The following is a 27,554-nucleotide window of genomic DNA, read 5'->3' as shown; positions in this document are numbered from 1 at the left end:
AACCCTAAGTCTTAACCCTGAGATTAACCGTGAGATTAACCCAAGGATTTACCCCCAAGACTTAAAATTAAGACTTAAACTTATGACATAACCATAAGAGTTAACCCTGAGATTAAATCTTATGACTTTAACCCTAAGACTTAATATCAATACTTAACCTTAAGACAACACCCTAAGACTTAACCCTAAGACAATAAACCTAAGACGTAACCTTAAATACTTAACTCTAAGTCTTAACCTTAAGACTTAACCCTAAGACATAACTCTAAGACTTAATCTTAAGTCTTAACCTTAAGACCTAACCCTAAGATTTAACCTTAAGACGTGATCTTTAGGACATAACCCTAAGAATTAACCCTAAGACTTAAATTTAATACTTAACCCTAAGACTTAACCCTAAGACTTAATCCTAAGACATAACCCTGAGACTGAAACCTAAGACTTAACCTTAATGCTTAACCCTAAGTCATAACCCTGAGACTTAACATTGAAACTTAGCCTTGAAACTTAACCCTGAGACTTAACCCTAAGCCATATCCCCAAGACTTAACTCTAAGACGTAAACCTAAGACTCAATCCATAAGACTTAACCTTAAGACTTAACCCTAAGTCTCAGCCTTAAGACAGAACCTTACGACTTAACCCTGGGACTTAACCTTGAGACCTTACCTTGAGCCTTAACCCTGAGACTTATCCCTAAGACTTAACCATGAGACTTAACCTTCAGATTTACCGTTAAGTCTTAACTACAAGACTAAACCTTAAAACATAACCTTAAGACTTAACCGTAAGACATAAACCTGAGACTTAACCCTAAGACTTAACTAGAAGACTTAACCCTAAAACTTAACCTTAAGACTTAACCATAAAAATTAAGCCTAAGACTTAACCCTAAAACTTAACCTTAAGGCTCAACCTTAAGACTTGACGTTAAGACTTAAGTTTAAGACTTTACCCTAAGACGTAAGCCAAAAACTTAACCCTAAGACTTAACCCTAAAGACTTAACTATAAGACTTAACCCTAAGTCTTAACCTTAAGACCTAACTTTAATATTCAAACTTAACACTTAACCTTAGGAGTTAACCCTTAGACTTAACCTTATAACTTAACCCTAAGACATAACATTAAGAGGTAACCATAAGACTTAACTGTAAGACTTAACCTGACACTTAACATTAAGACTTAACCCTAAGAAACAATCCTAAAACTTAACCCTAAGGATTAACATAATGACTTCACCTTAAGACTTGATCCTAAGACTTCACCTTAAGACTTATCCCTAAGACATAACCCTAAGACTTAAATTTACGACATAACCATAAGACTTAACCCTAAGACTTATCCCTAAGACATAACCCTAAGACTTAAATTTAGGACTTAACCACAAGACTTAACCCTAAGACTTAATACTAATACTTAACCTAAGACTTAACCCTGAGACTTAACCTTAAGACTTAACCCTAAGATTTAACCTTAAGACTTAACCCTAAGACTTATCCCTGAGACTTAACCCTAAGACTTATCCCTGAGACTTAACCCTAAGACTTATCCCCAAACCTTAACCTTAAGACTTATTATTAAGATTTAAATTTAAGACTGAATCTTAAGACATAATACTAAGGCTTAACCTTAAGACTTATCCCTAAGACTTAACCCTGAGAATTTAATATAAGACTGAACCTTAGGATGTAACCCTAAGACTTAACACTATAACTTAACCGAAGACAACACTAAGACTTAAATTTAAGACTAAACTTTTAGACTTAACCCTAAGACGTAAACTTAAGAATTAAACATAAATCTTAACCCTGACACTTAACCCTAAGACGTATCCCAAAGACTTAAATTTAAGACTTAAACCTAAGACTCAAACCCTAGGACTTAAGATTTAACCTTAAGACTTAACACAAAGATTTAACCCTAAGATTTAGATTTATGAGTTAACCTTAAGACTTAATCCTAAGACTTAACACTAAGACTTAACCTTAAGACATAACCATAACACTTAAATCTAAGACTTAACCTTAACACTTAACCGTAAGACATAACCTTAAGATTTAACGCTAAGACTCAAATTTACGTCTTATCCTTAAGGCTTAACCCTAAGACTTAAATTTAGGTCTTAACCTTAACAGTTAACCCTAAGACTTAACCCTGAGACTTAAACCTAAGACTTAACCCTAAGACATAACCCTGAGACTTAACCTTAAGACTTAACCTTAAAACTTAACCCTAGGACTTGAATTTAAGACTTAACCTTAAGACTTATCCCTAAGACTTAACCCTGAGACTTAAACCTAATACTTAATCTTAGAGACTTAACCCTTAGACTTAACCTTAAGACTTAACCCTAACACTTATAATTAAGACTTAACCTTAAGACTTAACCTTGTGACTTAACCTTAAAAACTAAACCTGAGACTTAACCCTAAGACTTAAACTTAAAACTTAACCCTAAGACTTAACCCTATGATTTAAACCTAAGACTTAACTTAAACATAAGACTTAACCCTAAGGCATAACCCTGAGACTTAACCCTACGACTGAACCCTAAGACTAAACCCTAAGACTTAACCTTAAGACTTAACCCTAAGTCTTAACCCTGAGATTAACCGTGAGATTAACCCAAGGATTTACCCCCAAGACTTAAAATTAAGACTTAAACTTATGACATAACCATAAGAGTTAACCCTGAGATTAAATCTTATGACTTTAACCCTAAGACTTAATATTAATACTTAACCTTAAGACAACACCCTAAGACTTAACCCTAAGACAATAAACCTAAGACGTAACCTTAAATACTTAACTCTAAGTCTTAACCTTAAGACTTAACCCTAAGACATAACTCTAAGACTTAATCTTAAGTCTTAACCTTAAGACCTAACCCTAAGATTTAACCTTAAGACGTGATCTTTAGGACATAACCCTAAGAATTAACCCTAAGACTTAAATTTAATACTTAACCCTAAGACTTAACCCTAAGACTTAATCCTAAGACATAACCCTGAGACTGAAACCTAAGACTTAACCTTAATGCTTAACCCTAAGTCATAACCCTGAGACTTAACATTGAAACTTAGCCTTGAAACTTAACCCTGAGACTTAACCCTAAGCCATATCCCCAAGACTTAACTCTAAGACGTAAACCTAAGACTCAATCCATAAGACTTAACCTTAAGACTTAACCCTAAGTCTCAGCCTTAAGACAGAACCTTACGACTTAACCCTGGGACTTAACCTTGAGACCTTACCTTGAGCCTTAACCCTGAGACTTATCCCTAAGACTTAACCATGAGACTTAACCTTCAGATTTACCGTTAAGTCTTAACTACAAGACTAAACCTTAAAACATAACCTTAAGACTTAACCGTAAGACATAAACCTGAGACTTAACCCTAAGACTTAACTAGAAGACTTAACCCTAAAACTTAACCTTAAGACTTAACCATAAAAATTAAGCCTAAGACTTAACCCTAAAACTTAACCTTAAGGCTCAACCTTAAGACTTGACGTTAAGACTTAACCTTAATACTTTACCCTAAGACGTAAGCCAAAAACTTAACCCTAAGACTTAACCCTAAAGACTTAACTATAAGACTTAACCCTAAGTCTTAACCTTAAGACCTAACTTTAATATTCAAACTTAACACTTAACCTTAGGAGTTAACCCTTAGACTTACCTTATAACTTAACCCTAAGACATAACATTAAGAGGTAACCATAAGACTTAACTGTAAGACTTAACCTGACACTTAACATTAAGACTTAACCCTAAGAAACAATCCTAAAACTTAACCCTAAGGATTAACATAATGACTTCACCTTAAGACTTGATCCTAAGACTTCACCTTAAGACTTATCCCTAAGACATAACCCTAAGACTTAAATTTACGACATAACCATAAGACTTAACCCTAAGACTTATCCCTAAGACATAACCCTAAGACTTAAATTTAGGACTTAACCACAAGACTTAACCCTAAGACTTAATACTAATACTTAACCTAAGACTTAACCCTGAGACTTAACCTTAAGACTTAACCCTAAGATTTAACCTTAAGACTTAACCCTAAGACTTATCCCTGAGACTTAACCCTAAGACTTATCCCTGAGACTTAACCCTAAGACTTATCCCCAAACCTTAACCTTAAGACTTATTATTAAGATTTAAATTTAAGACTGAATCTTAAGACATAATACTAAGGCTTAACCTTAAGACTTATCCCTAAGACTTAAGCCTGAGAATTTAATATAAGACTGAACCTTAGGATGTAACCCTAAGACTTAACACTATAACTTAACCGAAGACAACACTAAGACTTAAATTTAAGACTAAACTTTTAGACTTAACCCTAAGACGTAAACTTAAGAATTAAACATAAATCTTAACCCTGACACTTAACCCTAAGACGTATCCCAAAGACTTAAATTTAAGACTTAAACCTAAGACTCAAACCCTAGGACTTAAGATTTAACCTTAAGACTTAACACAAAGATTTAACCCTAAGATTTAGATTTATGAGTTAACCTTAAGACTTAATCCTAAGACTTAACACTAAGACTTAACCTTAAGACATAACCATAACACTTAAATCTAAGACTTAACCTTAACACTTAACCGTAAGACATAACCTTAAGATTTAACGCTAAGACTCAAATTTACGTCTTATCCTTAAGGCTTAACCCTAAGACTTAAATTTAGGTCTTAACCTTAACAGTTAACCCTAAGACTTAACCCTGAGACTTAAACCTAAGACTTAACCCTAAGACATAACCCTGAGACTTAACCTTAAGACTTAACCTTAAAACTTAACCCTAGGACTTGAATTTAAGACTTAACCTTAAGACTTATCCCTAAGACTTAACCCTGAGACTTAAACCTAATACTTAATCTTAGAGACTTAACCCTTAGACTTAACCTTAAGACTTAACCCTAACACTTATAATTAAGACTTAACCTTAAGACTTAACCTTGTGACTTAACCTTAAAAACTAAACCTGAGACTTAACCCTAAGACTTAAACTTAAAACTTAACCCTAAGACTTAACCCTATGATTTAAACCTAAGACTTAACTTAAACATAAGACTTAACCCTAAGGCATAACCCTGAGACTTAACCCTACGACTGAACCCTAAGACTAAACCCTAAGACTTAACCTTAAGACTTAACCCTAAGTCTTAACCCTGAGATTAACCGTGAGACTTAACCCAAGGATTTACCCCCAAGACTTAAAATTAAGACTTAAACTTATGACATAGCCATAAGAGTTAACCCTGAGATTAAATCTTATGACTTTAACCCTAAGACTTAATATCAATACTTAACCTTAAGACAACACCCTAAGACTTAACCCTAAGACAATAAACCTAAGACGTAACCTTAAATACTTAACTCTAAGTCTTAACCTTAAGACTTAACCCTAAGACATAACTCTAAGACTTAATCTTAAGTCTTAACCTTAAGACCTAACCCTAAGATTTAACCTTAAGACGTGATCTTTAGGACATAACCCTAAGAATTAACCCTAAGACTTAAATTTAATACTTAACCCTAAGACTTAACCCTAAGACTTAATCCTAAGACATAACCCTGAGACTGAAACCTAAGACTTAACCTTAATGCTTAACCCTAAGTCATAACCCTGAGACTTAACATTGAAACTTAGCCTTGAAACTTAACCCTGAGACTTAACCCTAAGCCATATCCCCAAGACTTAACTCTAAGACGTAAACCTAAGACTCAATCCATAAGACTTAACCTTAAGACTTAACCCTAAGTCTCAGCCTTAAGACAGAACCTTACGACTTAACCCTGGGACTTAACCTTGAGACCTTACCTTGAGCCTTAACCCTGAGACTTATCCCTAAGACTTAACCATGAGACTTAACCTTCAGATTTACCGTTAAGTCTTAACTACAAGACTAAACCTTAAAACATAACCTTAAGACTTAACCGTAAGACATAAACCTGAGACTTAACCCTAAGACTTAACTAGAAGACTTAACCCTAAAACTTAACCTTAAGACTTAACCATAAAAATTAAGCCTAAGACTTAACCCTAAAACTTAACCTTAAGGCTCAACCTTAAGACTTAAGTTTAAGACTTAACCTTAATACTTTACCCTAAGACGTAAGCCAAAAACTTAACCCTAAGACTTAACCCTAAAGACTTAACTATAAGACTTAACCCTAAGTCTTAACCTTAAGACCTAACTTTAATATTCAAACTTAACACTTAACCTTAGGAGTTAACCCTTAGACTTACCTTATAACTTAACCCTAAGACATAACATTAAGAGGTAACCATAAGACTTAACTGTAAGACTTAACCTGACACTTAACATTAAGACTTAACCCTAAGAAACAATCCTAAAACTTAACCCTAAGGATTAACATAATGACTTCACCTTAAGACTTGATCCTAAGACTTCACCTTAAGACTTATCCCTAAGACATAACCCTAAGACTTAAATTTACGACATAACCATAAGACTTAACCCTAAGACTTATCCCTAAGACATAACCCTAAGACTTAAATTTAGGACTTAACCACAAGACTTAACCCTAAGACTTAATACTAATACTTAACCTAAGACTTAACCCTGAGACTTAACCTTAAGACTTAACCCTAAGATTTAACCTTAAGACTTAACCCTAAGACTTATCCCTGAGACTTAACCCTAAGACTTATCCCTGAGACTTAACCCTAAGACTTATCCCCAAACCTTAACCTTAAGACTTATTATTAAGATTTAAATTTAAGACTGAATCTTAAGACATAATACTAAGGCTTAACCTTAAGACTTATCCCTAAGACTTAACCCTGAGAATTTAATATAAGACTGAACCTTAGGATGTAACCCTAAGACTTAACACTATAACTTAACCGAAGACAACACTAAGACTTAAATTTAAGACTAAACTTTTAGACTTAACCCTAAGACGTAAACTTAAGAATTAAACATAAATCTTAACCCTGACACTTAACCCTAAGACGTATCCCAAAGACTTAAATTTAAGACTTAAACCTAAGACTCAAACCCTAGGACTTAAGATTTAACCTTAAGACTTAACACAAAGATTTAACCCTAAGATTTAGATTTATGAGTTAACCTTAAGACTTAATCCTAAGACTTAACACTAAGACTTAACCTTAAGACATAACCATAACACTTAAATCTAAGACTTAACCTTAACACTTAACCGTAAGACATAACCTTAAGATTTAACGCTAAGACTCAAATTTACGTCTTATCCTTAAGGCTTAACCCTAAGACTTAAATTTAGGTCTTAACCTTAACAGTTAACCCTAAGACTTAACCCTGAGACTTAAACCTAAGACTTAACCCTAAGACATAACCCTGAGACTTAACCTTAAGACTTAACCTTAAAACTTAACCCTAGGACTTGAATTTAAGACTTAACCTTAAGACTTATCCCTAAGACTTAACCCTGAGACTTAAACCTAATACTTAATCTTAGAGACTTAACCCTTAGACTTAACCTTAAGACTTAACCCTAACACTTATAATTAAGACTTAACCTTGTGACTTAACCTTGTGACTTAACCTTAAAAACTAAACCTGAGACTTAACCCTAAGACTTAAACTTAAAACTTAACCCTAAGACTTAACCCTATGATTTAAACCTAAGACTTAACTTAAACATAAGACTTAACCCTAAGGCATAACCCTGAGACTTAACCCTACGACTGAACCCTAAGACTAAACCCTAAGACTTAACCTTAAGACTTAACCCTAAGTCTTAACCCTGAGATTAACCGTGAGACTTAACCCAAGGATTTACCCCCAAGACTTAAAATTAAGACTTAAACTTATGACATAACCATAAGAGTTAACCCTGAGATTAAATCTTATGACTTTAACCCTAAGACTTAATATCAATACTTAACCTTAAGACAACACCCTAAGACTTAACCCTAAGACAATAAACCTAAGACGTAACCTTAAATACTTAACTCTAAGTCTTAACCTTAAGACTTAACCCTAAGACATAACTCTAAGACTTAATCTTAAGTCTTAACCTTAAGACCTAACCCTAAGATTTAACCTTAAGACGTGATCTTTAGGACATAACCCTAAGAATTAACCCTAAGACTTAAATTTAATACTTAACCCTAAGACTTAACCCTAAGACTTAATCCTAAGACATAACCCTGAGACTGAAACCTAAGACTTAACCTTAATGCTTAACCCTAAGTCATAACCCTGAGACTTCACATTGAAACTTAGCCTTGAAACTTAACCCTGAGACTTAACCCTAAGCCATATCCCCAAGACTTAACTCTAAGACGTAAACCTAAGACTCAATCCATAAGACTTAACCTTAAGACTTAACCCTAAGTCTCAGCCTTAAGACAGAACCTTACGACTTAACCCTGGGACTTAACCTTGAGACCTTACCTTGAGCCTTAACCCTGAGACTTATCCCTAAGACTTAACCATGAGACTTAACCTTCAGATTTACCGTTAAGTCTTAACTACAAGACTAAACCTTAAAACATAACCTTAAGACTTAACCGTAAGACATAAACCTGAGACTTAACCCTAAGACTTAACTAGAAGACTTAACCCTAAAACTTAACCTTAAGACTTAACCATAAAAATTAAGCCTAAGACTTAACCCTAAAACTTAACCTTAAGGCTCAACCTTAAGACTTAAGTTTAAGACTTAACCTTAATACTTTACCCTAAGACGTAAGCCAAAAACTTAACCCTAAGACTTAACCCTAAAGACTTAACTATAAGACTTAACCCTAAGTCTTAACCTTAAGACCTAACTTTAATATTCAAACTTAACACTTAACCTTAGGAGTTAACCCTTAGACTTAACCTTATAACTTAACCCTAAGACATAACATTAAGAGGTAACCATAAGACTTAACTGTAAGACTTAACCTGACACTTAACATTAAGACTTAACCCTAAGAAACAATCCTAAAACTTAACCCTAAGGATTAACATAATGACTTCACCTTAAGACTTGATCCTAAGACTTCACCTTAAGACTTATCCCTAAGACATAACCCTAAGACTTAAATTTACGACATAACCATAAGATTTAACCCTAAGACTTATCCCTAAGACATAACCCTAAGACTTAAATTTAGGACTTAACCACAAGACTTAACCCTAAGACTTAACTAGAAGACTTAACCCTAAAACTTAACCTTAAGACTTAACCATAAAAATTAAGCCTAAGACTTAACCCTAAAACTTAACCTTAAGGCTCAACCTTAAGACTTAAGTTTAAGACTTAACCTTAATACTTTACCCTAAGACGTAAGCCAAAAACTTAACCCTAAGACTTAACCCTAAAGACTTAACTATAAGACTTAACCCTAAGTCTTAACCTTAAGACCTAACTTTAATATTCAAACTTAACACTTAACCTTAGGAGTTAACCCTTAGACTTAACCTTATAACTTAACCCTAAGACATAACATTAAGAGGTAACCATAAGACTTAACTGTAAGACTTAACCTGACACTTAACATTAAGACTTAACCCTAAGAAACAATCCTAAAACTTAACCCTAAGGATTAACATAATGACTTCACCTTAAGACTTGATCCTAAGACTTCACCTTAAGACTTATCCCTAAGACATAACCCTAAGACTTAAATTTACGACATAACCATAAGACTTAACCCTAAGACTTATCCCTAAGACATAACCCTAAGACTTAAATTTAGGACTTAACCACAAGACTTAACCCTAAGACTTATATACTAATACTAATCCTAAGACTTAACCCTGAGACTTAACCTTAAGACTTAACCCTAAGATTTAACCTTAAGACTTAACCCTAAGACTTATCCCTGAGACTTAACCCTAAGACTTATCCCTGAGACTTAACCCTAAGACTTATCCCCAAACCTTAACCTTAAGACTTATTATTAAGATTTAAATTTAAGACTGAATCTTAAGACATAATACTAAGGCTTAACCTTAAGACTTATCCCTAAGACTTAACCCTGAGAATTTAATATAAGACTGAACCTTAGGATGTAACCCTAAGACTTAACACTATAACTTAACCGAAGACAACACTAAGACTTAAATTTAAGACTAAACTTTTAGACTTAACCCTAAGACGTAAACTTAAGAATTAAACATAAATCTTAACCCTGACACTTAACCCTAAGACGTATCCCAAAGACTTAAATTTAAGACTTAAACCTAAGACTCAAACCCTAGGACTTAAGATTTAACCTTAAGACTTAACACAAAGATTTAACCCTAAGATTTAGATTTATGAGTTAACCTTAAGACTTAATCCTAAGACTTAACACTAAGACTTAACCTTAAGACATAACCATAACACTTAAATCTAAGACTTAACCTTAACACTTAACCGTAAGACATAACCTTAAGATTTAACGCTAAGACTCAAATTTACGTCTTATCCTTAAGGCTTAACCCTAAGACTTAAATTTAGGTCTTACCCTTAACAGTTAACCCTAAGACTTAACCCTGAGACTTAAACCTAAGACTTAACCCTAAGACATAACCCTGAGACTTAACCTTAAGACTTAACCTTAAAACTTAACCCTAGGACTTGAATTTAAGACTTAACCTTAAGACTTATCCCTAAGACTTAACCCTGAGACTTAAACTTAATACTTAATCTTAGAGACTTAACCCTTAGACTTAACCTTAAGACTTAACCCTAACACTTATAATTAAGACTTAACCTTAAGACTTAACCTTGTGACTTAACCTTAAAAACTAAACCTGAGACTTAACCCTAAGACTTAAACTTAAAACTTAACCCTAAGACTTAACCCTATGATATAAACCTAAGACTTAACTTAAACATAAGACTTAACCCTAAGGCATAACCCTGAGACTTAACCCTACGACTGAACCCTAAGACTAAACCCTAAGACTTAACCTTAAGACTTAACCCTAAGTCTTAACCCTGAGATTAACCGTGAGACTTAACCCAAAGATTTATCCCCAAGACTTAAAATTAAGACTTAAACTTATGACATAACCATAAGAGTTAACCCTGAGATTAAATCTTATGACTTTAACCCTAAGACTTAATATTAATACTTAACCTTAAGACAACACCCTAAGACTTAACCCTAAGACAATAAACCTAAGACGTAACCTTAAATACTTAACTCTAAATCTTAACCTTAAGACTTAACCCTAAGACATAACTCTAAGACTTAATCTTAAGTCTTAACCTTAAGACCTAACCCTAAGATTTAACCTTAAGACGTGATCTTTAGGACATAACCCTAAGAATTAACCCTAAGACTTAAATTTAATACTTAACCCTAAGACTTAACCCTAAGACTTAATCCTAAGACATAACCCTGAGACTGAAACCTAAGACTTAACCTTAATGCTTAACCCTAAGTCATAACCCTGAGACTGAACATTGAAACTTAGCCTTGAAACTTAACCCTGAGACTTAACCCTAAGCCATATCCCCAAGACTTAACTCTAAGACGTAAACCTAAGACTCAATCCATAAGACTTAACCTTAAGACTTAACCCTAAGTCTCAGCCTTAAGACAGAACCTTACGACTTAACCCTGGGACTTAACCTTGAGACCTTACCTTGAGCCTTAACCCTGAGACTTATCCCTAAGACTTAACCATGAGACTTAATCTTCAGATTTACCGTTAAGTCTTAACTACAAGACTAAACCTTAAAACATAACCTTAAGACTTAACCGTAAGACATAAACCTGAGACTTAACCCTAAGACTTAACTAGAAGACTTAACCCTAAAACTTAACCTTAAGACTTAACCATAAAAATTAAGCCTAAGACTTAACCCTAAAACTTAACCTTAAGGCTCAACCTTAAGACTTAAGTTTAAGACTTAACCTTAATACTTTACCCTAAGACGTAAGCCAAAAACTTAACCCTAAGACTTAACCCTAAAGACTTAACTATAAGACTTAACCCTAAGTCTTAACCTTAAGACCTAACTTTAATATTCAAACTTAACACTTAACCTTAGGAGTTAACCCTTAGACTTAACCTTATAACTTAACCCTAAGACATAACATTAAGAGGTAACCATAAGACTTAACTGTAAGACTTAACCTGACACTTAACATTAAGACTTAACCCTAAGAAACAATCCTAAAACTTAACCCTAAGGATTAACATAATGACTTCACCTTAAGACTTGATCCTAAGACTTCACCTTAAGACTTATCCCTAAGACATAACCCTAAGACTTAAATTTACGACATAACCATAAGACTTAACCCTAAGACTTATCCCTAAGACATAACCCTAAGACTTAAATTTAGGACTTAACCACAAGACTTAACCCTAAGACTTAATACTAATACTTAACCTAAGACTTAACCCTGAGACTTAACCTTAAGACTTAACCCTAAGATTTAACCTTAAGACTTAACCCTAAGACTTATCCCTGAGACTTAACCCTAAGACTTATCCCTGAGACTTAACCCTAAGACTTATCCCCAAACCTTAACCTTAAGACTTATTATTAAGATTTAAATTTAAGACTGAATCTTAAGACATAATACTAAGGCTTAACCTTAAGACTTATCCCTAAGACTTAACCCTGAGAATTTAATATAAGACTGAACCTTAGGATGTAACCCTAAGACTTAACACTATAACTTAACCGAAGACAACACTAAGACTTAAATTTAAGACTAAACTTTTAGACTTAACCCTAAGACGTAAACTTAAGAATTAAACATAAATCTTAACCCTGACACTTAACCCTAAGACGTATCCCAAAGACTTAAATTTAAGACTTAAACCTAAGACTCAAACCCTAGGACTTAAGATTTAACCTTAAGACTTAACACAAAGATTTAACCCTAAGATTTAGATTTATGAGTTAACCTTAAGACTTAATCCTAAGACTTAACACTAAGACTTAACCTTAAGACATAACCATAACACTTAAATCTAAGACTTAACCTTAACACTTAACCGTAAGACATAACCTTAAGATTTAACGCTAAGACTCAAATTTACGTCTTATCCTTAAGGCTTAACCCTAAGACTTAAATTTAGGTCTTAACCTTAACAGTTAACCCTAAGACTTAACCCTGAGACTTAAACCTAAGACTTAACCCTAAGACATAACCCTGAGACTTAACCTTAAGACTTAACCTTAAAACTTAACCCTAGGACTTGAATTTAAGACTTAACCTTAAGACTTATCCCTAAGACTTAACCCTGAGACTTAAACCTAATACTTAATCTTAGAGACTTAACCCTTAGACTTAACCTTAAGACTTAACCCTAACACTTATAATTAAGACTTAACCTTGTGACTTAACCTTGTGACTTAACCTTAAAAACTAAACCTGAGACTTAACCCTAAGACTTAAACTTAAAACTTAACCCTAAGACTTAACCCTATGATTTAAACCTAAGACTTAACTTAAACATAAGACTTAACCCTAAGGCATAACCCTGAGACTTAACCCTACGACTGAACCCTAAGACTAAACCCTAAGACTTAACCTTAAGACTTAACCCTAAGTCTTAACCCTGAGATTAACCGTGAGACTTAACCCAAGGATTTACCCCCAAGACTTAAAATTAAGACTTAAACTTATGACATAACCATAAGAGTTAACCCTGAGATTAAATCTTATGACTTTAACCCTAAGACTTAATATCAATACTTAACCTTAAGACAACACCCTAAGACTTAACCCTAAGACAATAAACCTAAGACGTAACCTTAAATACTTAACTCTAAGTCTTAACCTTAAGACTTAACCCTAAGACATAACTCTAAGACTTAATCTTAAGTCTTAACCTTAAGACCTAACCCTAAGATTTAACCTTAAGACGTGATCTTTAGGACATAACCCTAAGAATTAACCCTAAGACTTAAATTTAATACTTAACCCTAAGACTTAACCCTAAGACTTAATCCTAAGACATAACCCTGAGACTGAAACCTAAGACTTAACCTTAATGCTTAACCCTAAGTCATAACCCTGAGACTTAACATTGAAACTTAGCCTTGAAACTTAACCCTGAGACTTAACCCTAAGCCATATCCCCAAGACTTAACTCTAAGACGTAAACCTAAGACTCAATCCATAAGACTTAACCTTAAGACTTAACCCTAAGTCTCAGCCTTAAGACAGAACCTTACGACTTAACCCTGGGACTTAACCTTGAGACCTTACCTTGAGCCTTAACCCTGAGACTTATCCCTAAGACTTAACCATGAGACTTAACCTTCAGATTTACCGTTAAGTCTTAACTACAAGACTAAACCTTAAAACATAACCTTAAGACTTAACCGTAAGACATAAACCTGAGACTTAACCCTAAGACTTAACTAGAAGACTTAACCCTAAAACTTAACCTTAAGACTTAACCATAAAAATTAAGCCTAAGACTTAACCCTAAAACTTAACCTTAAGGCTCAACCTTAAGACTTAAGTTTAAGACTTAACCTTAATACTTTACCCTAAGACGTAAGCCAAAAACTTAACCCTAAGACTTAACCCTAAAGACTTAACTATAAGACTTAACCCTAAGTCTTAACCTTAAGACCTAACTTTAATATTCAAACTTAACACTTAACCTTAGGAGTTAACCCTTAGACTTACCTTATAACTTAACCCTAAGACATAACATTAAGAGGTAACCATAAGACTTAACTGTAAGACTTAACCTGACACTTAACATTAAGACTTAACCCTAAGAAACAATCCTAAAACTTAACCCTAAGGATTAACATAATGACTTCACCTTAAGACTTGATCCTAAGACTTCACCTTAAGACTTATCCCTAAGACATAACCCTAAGACTTAAATTTACGACATAACCATAAGACTTAACCCTAAGACTTATCCCTAAGACATAACCCTAAGACTTAAATTTAGGACTTAACCACAAGACTTAACCCTAAGACTTAATACTAATACTTAACCTAAGACTTAACCCTGAGACTTAACCTTAAGACTTAACCCTAAGATTTAACCTTAAGACTTAACCCTAAGACTTATCCCTGAGACTTAACCCTAAGACTTATCCCTGAGACTTAACCCTAAGACTTATCCCCAAACCTTAACCTTAAGACTTATTATTAAGATTTAAATTTAAGACTGAATCTTAAGACATAATACTAAGGCTTAACCTTAAGACTTATCCCTAAGACTTAACCCTGAGAATTTAATATAAGACTGAACCTTAGGATGTAACCCTAAGACTTAACACTATAACTTAACCGAAGACAACACTAAGACTTAAATTTAAGACTAAACTTTTAGACTTAACCCTAAGACGTAAACTTAAGAATTAAACATAAATCTTAACCCTGACACTTAACCCTAAGACGTATCCCAAAGACTTAAATTTAAGACTTAAACCTAAGACTCAAACCCTAGGACTTAAGATTTAACCTTAAGACTTAACACAAAGATTTAACCCTAAGATTTAGATTTATGAGTTAACCTTAAGACTTAATCCTAAGACTTAACACTAAGACTTAACCTTAAGACATAACCATAACACTTAAATCTAAGACTTAACCTTAACACTTAACCGTAAGACATAACCTTAAGATTTAACGCTAAGACTCAAATTTACGTCTTATCCTTAAGGCTTAACCCTAAGACTTAAATTTAGGTCTTAACCTTAACAGTTAACCCTAAGACTTAACCCTGAGACTTAAACCTAAGACTTAACCCTAAGACATAACCCTGAGACTTAACCTTAAGACTTAACCTTAAAACTTAACCCTAGGACTTGAATTTAAGACTTAACCTTAAGACTTATCCCTAAGACTTAACCCTGAGACTTAAACCTAATACTTAATCTTAGAGACTTAACCCTTAGACTTAACCTTAAGACTTAACCCTAACACTTATAATTAAGACTTAACCTTAAGACTTAACCTTGTGACTTAACCTTAAAAACTAAACCTGAGACTTAACCCTAAGACTTAAACTTAAAACTTAACCCTAAGACTTAACCCTATGATTTAAACCTAAGACTTAACTTAAACATAAGACTTAACCCTAAGGCATAACCCTGAGACTTAACCCTACGACTGAACCCTAAGACTAAACCCTAAGACTTAACCTTAAGACTTAACCCTAAGTCTTAACCCTGAGATTAACCGTGAGACTTAACCCAAGGATTTACCCCCAAGACTTAAAATTAAGACTTAAACTTATGACATAACCATAAGAGTTAACCCTGAGATTAAATCTTATGACTTTAACCCTAAGACTTAATATCAATACTTAACCTTAAGACAACACCCTAAGACTTAACCCTAAGACAATAAACCTAAGACGTAACCTTAAATACTTAACTCTAAGTCTTAACCTTAAGACTTAACCCTAAGACATAACTCTAAGACTTAATCTTAAGTCTTAACCTTAAGACCTAAGCCTAAGATTTAACCTTAAGACGTGATCTTTAGGACATAACCCTAAGAATTAACCCTAAGACTTAAATTTAATACTTAACCCTAAGACTTAACCCTAAGACTTAATCCTAAGACATAACCCTGAGACTGAAACCTAAGACTTAACCTTAATGCTTAACCCTAAGTCATAACCCTGAGACTTAACATTGAAACTTAGCCTTGAAACTTAACCCTGAGACTTAACCCTAAGCCATATCCCCAAGACTTAACTCTAAGACGTAAACCTAAGACTCAATCCATAAGACTTAACCTTAAGACTTAACCCTAAGTCTCAGCCTTAAGACAGAACCTTACGACTTAACCCTGGGACTTAACCTTGAGACCTTACCTTGAGCCTTAACCCTGAGACTTATCCCTAAGACTTAACCATGAGACTTAACCTTCAGATTTACCGTTAAGTCTTAACTACAAGACTAAACCTTAAAACATAACCTTAAGACTTAACCGTAAGACATAAACCTGAGACTTAACCCTAAGACTTAACTAGAAGACTTAACCCTAAAACTTAACCTTAAGACTTAACCATAAAAATTAAGCCTAAGACTTAACCCTAAAACTTAACCTTAAGGCTCAACCTTAAGACTTAAGTTTAAGACTTAACCTTAATACTTTACCCTAAGACGTAAGCCAAAAACTTAACCCTAAGACTTAACCCTAAAGACTTAACTATAAGACTTAACCCTAAGTCTTAACCTTAAGACCTAACTTTAATATTCAAACTTAACACTTAACCTTAGGAGTTAACCCTTAGACTTACCTTATAACTTAACCCTAAGACATAACATTAAGAGGTAACCATAAGACTTAACTGTAAGACTTAACCTGACACTTAACATTAAGACTTAACCCTAAGAAACAATCCTAAAACTTAACCCTAAGGATTAACATAATGACTTCACCTTAAGACTTGATCCTAAGACTTCACCTTAAGACTTATCCCTAAGACATAACCCTAAGACTTAAATTTACGACATAACCATAAGACTTAACCCTAAGACTTATCCCTAAGACATAACCCTAAGACTTAAATTTAGGACTTAACCACAAGACTTAACCCTAAGACTTAATACTAATACTTAACCTAAGACTTAACCCTGAGACTTAACCTTAAGACTTAACCCTAAGATTTAACCTTAAGACTTAACCCTAAGACTTATCCCTGAGACTTAACCCTAAGACTTATCCCTGAGACTTAACCCTAAGACTTATCCCCAAACCTTAACCTTAAGACTTATTATTAAGATTTAAATTTAAGACTGAATCTTAAGACATAATACTAAGGCTTAACCTTAAGACTTATCCCTAAGACTTAACCCTGAGAATTTAATATAAGACTGAACCTTAGGATGTAACCCTAAGACTTAACACTATAACTTAACCGAAGACAACACTAAGACTTAAATTTAAGACTAAACTTTTAGACTTAACCCTAAGACGTAAACTTAAGAATTAAACATAAATCTTAACCCTGACACTTAACCCTAAGACGTATCCCAAAGACTTAAATTTAAGACTTAAACCTAAGACTCAAACCCTAGGACTTAAGATTTAACCTTAAGACTTAACACAAAGATTTAACCCTAAGATTTAGATTTATGAGTTAACCTTAAGACTTAATCCTAAGACTTAACACTAAGACTTAACCTTAAGACATAACCATAACACTTAAATCTAAGACTTAACCTTAACACTTAACCGTAAGACATAACCTTAAGATTTAACGCTAAGACTCAAATTTACGTCTTATCCTTAAGGCTTAACCCTAAGACTTAAATTTAGGTCTTAACCTTAACAGTTAACCCTAAGACTTAACCCTGAGACTTAAACCTAAGACTTAACCCTAAGACATAACCCTGAGACTTAACCTTAAGACTTAACCTTAAAACTTAACCCTAGGACTTGAATTTAAGACTTAACCTTAAGACTTATCCCTAAGACTTAACCCTGAGACTTAAACCTAATACTTAATCTTAGAGACTTAACCCTTAGACTTAACCTTAAGACTTAACCCTAACACTTATAATTAAGACTTAACCTTAAGACTTAACCTTGTGACTTAACCTTAAAAACTAAACCTGAGACTTAACCCTAAGACTTAAACTTAAAACTTAACCCTAAGACTTAACCCTATGATTTAAACCTAAGACTTAACTTAAACATAAGACTTAACCCTAAGGCATAACCCTGAGACTTAACCCTACGACTGAACCCTAAGACTAAACCCTAAGACTTAACCTTAAGACTTAACCCTAAGTCTTAACCCTGAGATTAACCGTGAGACTTAACCCAAGGATTTACCCCCAAGACTTAAAATTAAGACTTAAACTTATGACATAACCATAAGAGTTAACCCTGAGATTAAATCTTATGACTTTAACCCTAAGACTTAATATCAATACTTAACCTTAAGACAACACCCTAAGACTTAACCCTAAGACAATAAACCTAAGACGTAACCTTAAATACTTAACTCTAAGTCTTAACCTTAAGACTTAACCCTAAGACATAACTCTAAGACTTAATCTTAAGTCTTAACCTTAAGACCTAAGCCTAAGATTTAACCTTAAGACGTGATCTTTAGGACATAACCCTAAGAATTAACCCTAAGACTTAAATTTAATACTTAACCCTAAGACTTAACCCTAAGACTTAATCCTAAGACATAACCCTGAGACTGAAACCTAAGACTTAACCTTAATGCTTAACCCTAAGTCATAACCCTGAGACTTAACATTGAAACTTAGCCTTGAAACTTAACCCTGAGACTTAACCCTAAGCCATATCCCCAAGACTTAACTCTAAGACGTAAACCTAAGACTCAATCCATAAGACTTAACCTTAAGACTTAACCCTAAGTCTCAGCCTTAAGACAGAACCTTACGACTTAACCCTGGGACTTAACCTTGAGACCTTACCTTGAGCCTTAACCCTGAGACTTATCCCTAAGACTTAACCATGAGACTTAACCTTCAGATTTACCGTTAAGTCTTAACTACAAGACTAAACCTTAAAACATAACCTTAAGACTTAACCGTAAGACATAAACCTGAGACTTAACCCTAAGACTTAACTAGAAGACTTAACCCTAAAACTTAACCTTAAGACTTAACCATAAAAATTAAGCCTAAGACTTAACCCTAAAACTTAACCTTAAGGCTCAACCTTAAGACTTAAGTTTAAGACTTAACCTTAATACTTTACCCTAAGACGTAAGCCAAAAACTTAACCCTAAGACTTAACCCTAAAGACTTAACTATAAGACTTAACCCTAAGTCTTAACCTTAAGACCTAACTTTAATATTCAAACTTAACACTTAACCTTAGGAGTTAACCCTTAGACTTACCTTATAACTTAACCCTAAGACATAACATTAAGAGGTAACCATAAGACTTAACTGTAAGACTTAACCTGACACTTAACATTAAGACTTAACCCTAAGAAACAATCCTAAAACTTAACCCTAAGGATTAACATAATGACTTCACCTTAAGACTTGATCCTAAGACTTCACCTTAAGACTTATCCCTAAGACATAACCCTAAGACTTAAATTTACGACATAACCATAAGACTTAACCCTAAGACTTATCCCTAAGACATAACCCTAAGACTTAAATTTAGGACTTAACCACAAGACTTAACCCTAAGACTTAATACTAATACTTAACCTAAGACTTAACCCTGAGACTTAACCTTAAGACTTAACCCTAAGATTTAACCTTAAGACTTAACCCTAAGACTTATCCCTGAGACTTAACCCTAAGACTTATCCCTGAGACTTAACCCTAAGACTTATCCCCAAACCTTAACCTTAAGACTTATTATTAAGATTTAAATTTAAGACTGAATCTTAAGACATAATACTAAGGCTTAACCTTAAGACTTATCCCTAAGACTTAACCCTGAGAATTTAATATAAGACTGAACCTTAGGATGTAACCCTAAGACTTAACACTATAACTTAACCGAAGACAACACTAAGACTTAAATTTAAGACTAAACTTTTAGACTTAACCCTAAGACGTAAACTTAAGAATTAAACATAAATCTTAACCCTGACACTTAACCCTAAGACGTATCCCAAAGACTTAAATTTAAGACTTAAACCTAAGACTCAAACCCTAGGACTTAAGATTTAACCTTAAGACTTAACACAAAGATTTAACCCTAAGATTTAGATTTATGAGTTAACCTTAAGACTTAATCCTAAGACTTAACACTAAGACTTAACCTTAAGACATAACCATAACACTTAAATCTAAGACTTAACCTTAACACTTAACCGTAAGACATAACCTTAAGATTTAACGCTAAGACTCAAATTTACGTCTTATCCTTAAGGCTTAACCCTAAGACTTAAATTTAGGTCTTAACCTTAACAGTTAACCCTAAGACTTAACCCTGAGACTTAAACCTAAGACTTAACCCTAAGACATAACCCTGAGACTTAACCTTAAGACTTAACCTTAAAACTTAACCCTAGGACTTGAATTTAAGACTTAACCTTAAGACTTATCCCTAAGACTTAACCCTGAGACTTAAACCTAATACTTAACCTTAGAGACTTAACCCTTAGACTTAACCTTAAGACTTAACCCTAACACTTATAATTAAGACTTAACCTTGTGACTTAACCTTGTGACTTAACCTTAAAAACTAAACCTGAGACTTAACCCTAAGACTTAAACTTAAAACTTAACCCTAAGACTTAACCCTATGATTTAAACCTAAGACTTAACTTAAACATAAGACTTAACCCTAAGGCATAACCCTGAGACTTAACCCTACGACTGAACCCTAAGACTAAACCCTAAGACTTAACCTTAAGACTTAACCCTAAGTCTTAACCCTGAGATTAACCGTGAGACTTAACCCAAGGATTTACCCCCAAGACTTAAAATTAAGACTTAAACTTATGACATAACCATAAGAGTTAACCCTGAGATTAAATCTTATGACTTTAACCCTAAGACTTAATATCAATACTTAACCTTAAGACAACACCCTAAGACTTAACCCTAAGACAATAAACCTAAGACGTAACCTTAAATACTTAACTCTAAGTCTTAACCTTAAGACTTAACCCTAAGACATAACTCTAAGACTTAATCTTAAGTCTTAACCTTAAGACCTAACCCTAAGATTTAACCTTAAGACGTGATCTTTAGGACATAACCCTAAGAATTAACCCTAAGACTTAAATTTAATACTTAACCCTAAGACTTAACCCTAAGACTTAATCCTAAGACATAACCCTGAGACTGAAACCTAAGACTTAACCTTAATGCTTAACCCTAAGTCATAACCCTGAGACTTAACATTGAAACTTAGCCTTGAAACTTAACCCTGAGACTTAACCCTAAGCCATATCCCCAAGACTTAACTCTAAGACGTAAACCTAAGACTCAATCCATAAGACTTAACCTTAAGACTTAACCCTAAGTCTCAGCCTTAAGACAGAACCTTACGACTTAACCCTGGGACTTAACCTTGAGACCTTACCTTGAGCCTTAACCCTGAGACTTATCCCTAAGACTTAACCATGAGACTTAACCTTCAGATTTACCGTTAAGTCTTAACTACAAGACTAAACCTTAAAACATAACCTTAAGACTTAACCGTAAGACATAAACCTGAGACTTAACCCTAAGACTTAACTAGAAGACTTAACCCTAAAACTTAACCTTAAGACTTAACCATAAAAATTAAGCCTAAGACTTAACCCTAAAACTTAACCTTAAGGCTCAACCTTAAGACTTAAGTTTAAGACTTAACCTTAATACTTTACCCTAAGACGTAAGCCAAAAACTTAACCCTAAGACTTAACCCTAAAGACTTAACTATAAGACTTAACCCTAAGTCTTAACCTTAAGACCTAACTTTAATATTCAAACTTAACACTTAACCTTAGGAGTTAACCCTTAGACTTACCTTATAACTTAACCCTAAGACATAACATTAAGAGGTAACCATAAGACTTAACTGTAAGACTTAACCTGACACTTAACATTAAGACAACCCTAAGAAACAATCCTAAAACTTAACCCTAAGGATTAACATAATGACTTCACCTTAAGACTTGATCCTAAGACTTCACCTTAAGACTTATCCCTAAGACATAACCCTAAGACTTAAATTTACGACTTAACCATAAGACTTAACCCTAAGACTTATCCCTAAGACATAACCCTAAGACTTAAATTTAGGACTTAACCACAAGACTTAACCCTAAGACTTAATACTAATACTTAACCTAAGACTTAACCCTGAGACTTAACCTTAAGACTTAACCCTAAGATTTAACCTTAAGACTTAACCCTAAGACTTATCCCTGAGACTTAACCCTAAGACTTATCCCTGAGACTTAACCCTAAGACTTATCCCCAAACCTTAACCTTAAGACTTATTATTAAGATTTAAATTTAAGACTGAATCTTAAGACATAATACTAAGGCTTAACCTTAAGACTTATCCCTAAGACTTAACCCTGAGAATTTAATATAAGACTGAACCTTAGGATGTAACCCTAAGACTTAACACTATAACTTAACCGAAGACAACACTAAGACTTAAATTTAAGACTAAACTTTTAGACTTAACCCTAAGACGTAAACTTAAGAATTAAACATAAATCTTAACCCTGACACTTAACCCTAAGACGTATCCCAAAGACTTAAATTTAAGACTTAAACCTAAGACTCAAACCCTAGGACTTAAGATTTAACCTTAAGACTTAACACAAAGATTTAACCCTAAGATTTAGATTTATGAGTTAACCTTAAGACTTAATCCTAAGACTTAACACTAAGACTTAACCTTAAGACATAACCATAACACTTAAATCTAAGACTTAACCTTAACACTTAACCGTAAGACATAACCTTAAGATTTAACGCTAAGACTCAAATTTACGTCTTATCCTTCAGGCTTAACCCTAAGACTTAAATTTAGGTCTTAACCTTAACAGTTAACCCTAAGACTTAACCCTGAGACTTAAACCTAAGACTTAACCCTAAGACATAACCCTGAGACTTAACCTTAAGACTTAACCTTAAAACTTAACCCTAGGACTTGAATTTAAGACTTAACCTTAAGACTTATCCCTAAGACTTAACCCTGAGACTTAAACCTAATACTTAATCTTAGAGACTTAACCCTTAGATTTAACCTTAAGACTTAACCCTAACACTTATAATTAAGACTTAACCTTAAGACTTAACCTTAAAAACTAAACCTGAGACTTAACCCTAAGACTTAAACTTAAAACTTAACCCTAAGACTTAACCCTATGATTTAAACCTAAGACTTAACTTAAACATAAGACTTAACCCTAAGGCATAACCCTGAGACTTAACCCTACGACTGAACCCTAAGACTAAACCCTAAGACTTAACCTTAAGACTTAACCCTAAGTCTTAACCCTGAGATTAACCGTGAGACTTAACCCAAGGATTTACCCCCAAGACTTAAAATTAAGACTTAAACTTATGACATAACCATAAGAGTTAACCCTGAGATTAAATCTTATGACTTTAACCCTAAGACTTAATATCAATACTTAACCTTAAGACAACACCCTAAGACTTAACCCTAAGACAATAAACCTAAGACGTAACCTTAAATACTTAACTCTAAGTCTTAACCTTAAGACTTAACCCTAAGACATAACTCTAAGACTTAATCTTAAGTCTTAACCTTAAGACCTAACCCTAAGATTTAACCTTAAGACGTGATCTTTAGGACATAACCCTAAGAATTAACCCTAAGACTTAAATTTAATACTTAACCCTAAGACTTAATCCTAAGACATAACCCTGAGACTGAAACCTAAGACTTAACCTTAATGCTTAACCCTAAGTCATAACCCTGAGACTTAACATTGAAACTTAGCCTTGAAACTTAACCCTGAGACTTAACCCTAAGCCATATCCCCAAGACTTAACTCTAAGACGTAAACCTAAGACTCAATCCATAAGACTTAACCTTAAGACTTAACCCTAAGTCTCAGCCTTAAGACAGAACCTTACGACTTAACCCTGGGACTTAACCTTGAGACCTTACCTTGAGCCTTAACCCTGAGACTTATCCCTAAGACTTAACCATGAGACTTAACCTTCAGATTTACCGTTAAGTCTTAACTACAAGACTAAACCTTAAAACATAACCTTAAGACTTAACCGTAAGACATAAACCTGAGACTTAACCCTAAGACTTAACTAGAAGACTTAACCCTAAAACTTAACCTTAAGACTTAACCATAAAAATTAAGCCTAAGACTTAACCCTAAAACTTAACCTTAAGGCTCAACCTTAAGACTTGACGTTAAGACTTAAGTTTAATACTTTACCCTAAGACGTAAGCCAAAAACTTAACCCTAAGACTTAACCCTAAAGACTTAACTATAAGACTTAACCCTAAGTCTTAACCTTAAGACCTAACTTTAATATTCAAACTTAACACTTAACCTTAGGAGTTAACCCTTAGACTTAACCTTATAACTTAACCCTAAGACATAACATTAAGAGGTAACCATAAGGCTTAACTGTAAGACTTAACCTGACACTTAACATTAAGACTTAACCCTAAGAAACAATCCTAAAACTTAACCCTAAGGATTAACATAATGACTTCACCTTAAGACTTGATCCTAAGACTTCACCTTAAGACTTATCCCTAAGTCTTAAATTTACGACTTAACCATAAGACTTAACCCTAAGACTTATCCCTAAGACATAACCCTAAGACTTAAATTTAGGACTTAACCACAAGACTTAACCCTAAGACTTAATACTAATACTTAACCTAAGACTTAACCCTGAGACTTAACCTTAAGACTTAACCCTAAGATTTAACCTTAAGACTTAACCCTAAGACTTATCCCTGAGACTTAACCCTAAGACTTATCCCCAAACCTTAACCTTAAGACTTATTATTAAGATTTAAATTTAAGACTGAATCTTAAGACATAATACTAAGGCTTAACCTTAAGACTTATCCCTAAGACTTAACCCTGAGAATTTAATATAAGACTGAACCTTAGGATGTAACCCTAAGACTTAACACTATAACTTAACCGAAGACAACACTAAGACTTAAATTTAAGACTAAACTTTTAGACTTAACCCTAAGACGTAAACTTAAGAATTAAACATAAATCTTAACCCTGACACTTAACCCTAAGACGTATCCCAAAGACTTAAATTTAAGACTTAAACCTAAGACTCAAACCCTAGGACTTAAGATTTAACCTTAAGACTTAACACAAAGATTTAACCCTAAGATTTAGATTTATGAGTTAACCTTAAGACTTAATCCTAAGACTTAACACTAAGACTTAACCTTAAGACATAACCATAACACTTAAATCTAAGACTTAACCTTAACACTTAACCGTAAGACATAACCTTAAGATTTAACGCTAAGACTCAAATTTACGTCTTATCCTTAAGGCTTAACCCTAAGACTTAAATTTAGGTCTTAACCTTAACAGTTAACCCTAAGACTTAACCCTGAGACTTAAACCTAAGACTTAACCCTAAGACATAACCCTGAGACTTAACCTTAAGACTTAACCTTAAAACTTAACCCTAGGACTTGAATTTAAGACTTAACCTTAAGACTTATCCCTAAGACTTAACCCTGAGACTTAAACCTAATACTTAATCTTAGAGACTTAACCCTTAGACTTAACCTTAAGACTTAACCCTAACACTTATAATTAAGACTTAACCTTGTGACTTAACCTTAAAAACTAAACCTGAGACTTAACCCTAAGACTTAAACTTAAAACTTAACCCTAAGACTTAACCCTATGATTTAAACTTAAGACTTAACTTAAACATAAGACTTAACCCTAAGGCATAACCCTGAGACTTAACCCTACGACTGAACCCTAAGACTAAACCCTAAGACTTAACCTTAAGACTTAACCCTAAGTCTTAACCCTGAGATTAACCGTGAGACTTAACCCAAGGATTTATCCCCAAGACTTAAAATTAAGACTTAAACTTATGACATAACCATAAGAGTTAACCCTGAGATTAAATCTTATGACTTTAACCCTAAGACTTAATATTAATACTTAACCTTAAGACAACACCCTAAGACTTAACCCTAAGACAATAAACCTAAGACGTAACCTTAAATACTTAACTCTAAGTCTTAACCTTAAGACTTAACCCTAAGACATAACTCTAAGACTTAATCTTAAGTCTTAACCTTAAGACCTAACCCTAAGTCTTAACCTTAAGACGTGATCTTTAGGACATAACCCTAAGAATTAACCCTAAGACTTAAATGTAATACTTAACCCTAAGACTTAACCCTAAGACTTAATCCTAAGACATAACCCTGAGACTGAAACCTAAGACTTAACCTTAATGCTTAACCCTAAGTCATAACCCTGAGACTTAACATTGAAACTTAGCCTTGAAACTTAACCCTGAGACTTAACCCTAAGCCATATCCCCAAGACTTAACTCTAAGACGTAAACCTAAGACTCAATCCATAAGACTTAACCTTAAGACTTAACCCTAAGTCTCAGCCTTAAGACAGAACCTTACGACTTAACCCTGGGACTTAACCTTGAGACCTTACCTTGAGCCTTAACCCTGAGACTTATCCCTAAGACTTAACCATGAGACTTAACCTTCAGATTTACCGTTAAGTCTTAACTACAAGACTAAACCTTAAAACATAACCTTAAGACTTAACCGTAAGACATAAACCTGAGACTTAACCCTAAGACTTAACTAGAAGACTTAACCCTAAAACTTAACCTTAAGACTTAACCATAAAAATTAAGCCTAAGACTTAACCCTAAAACTTAACCTTAAGGCTCAACCTTAAGACTTGACGTTAAGACTTAAGTTTAAGACTTAACCTTAATACTTTACCCTAAGACGTAAGCCAAAAACTTAACCCTAAGACTTAACCCTAAAGACTTAACTATAAGACTTAACCCTAAGTCTTAACCTTAAGACCTAACTTTAATATTCAAACTTAACACTTAACCTTAGGAGTTAACCCTTAGACTTAACCTTATAACTTAACCCTAAGACATAACATTAAGAGGTAACCATAAGACTTAACTGTAAGACTTA

Source organism: Falco peregrinus, unplaced genomic scaffold (assembly GCF_023634155.1).
Source record: "Falco peregrinus isolate bFalPer1 unplaced genomic scaffold, bFalPer1.pri scaffold_24, whole genome shotgun sequence".
Lineage (NCBI taxonomy): Eukaryota > Metazoa > Chordata > Aves > Falconiformes > Falconidae > Falco > Falco peregrinus.
Note: the sequence above shows the minus strand (reverse complement) of the source record.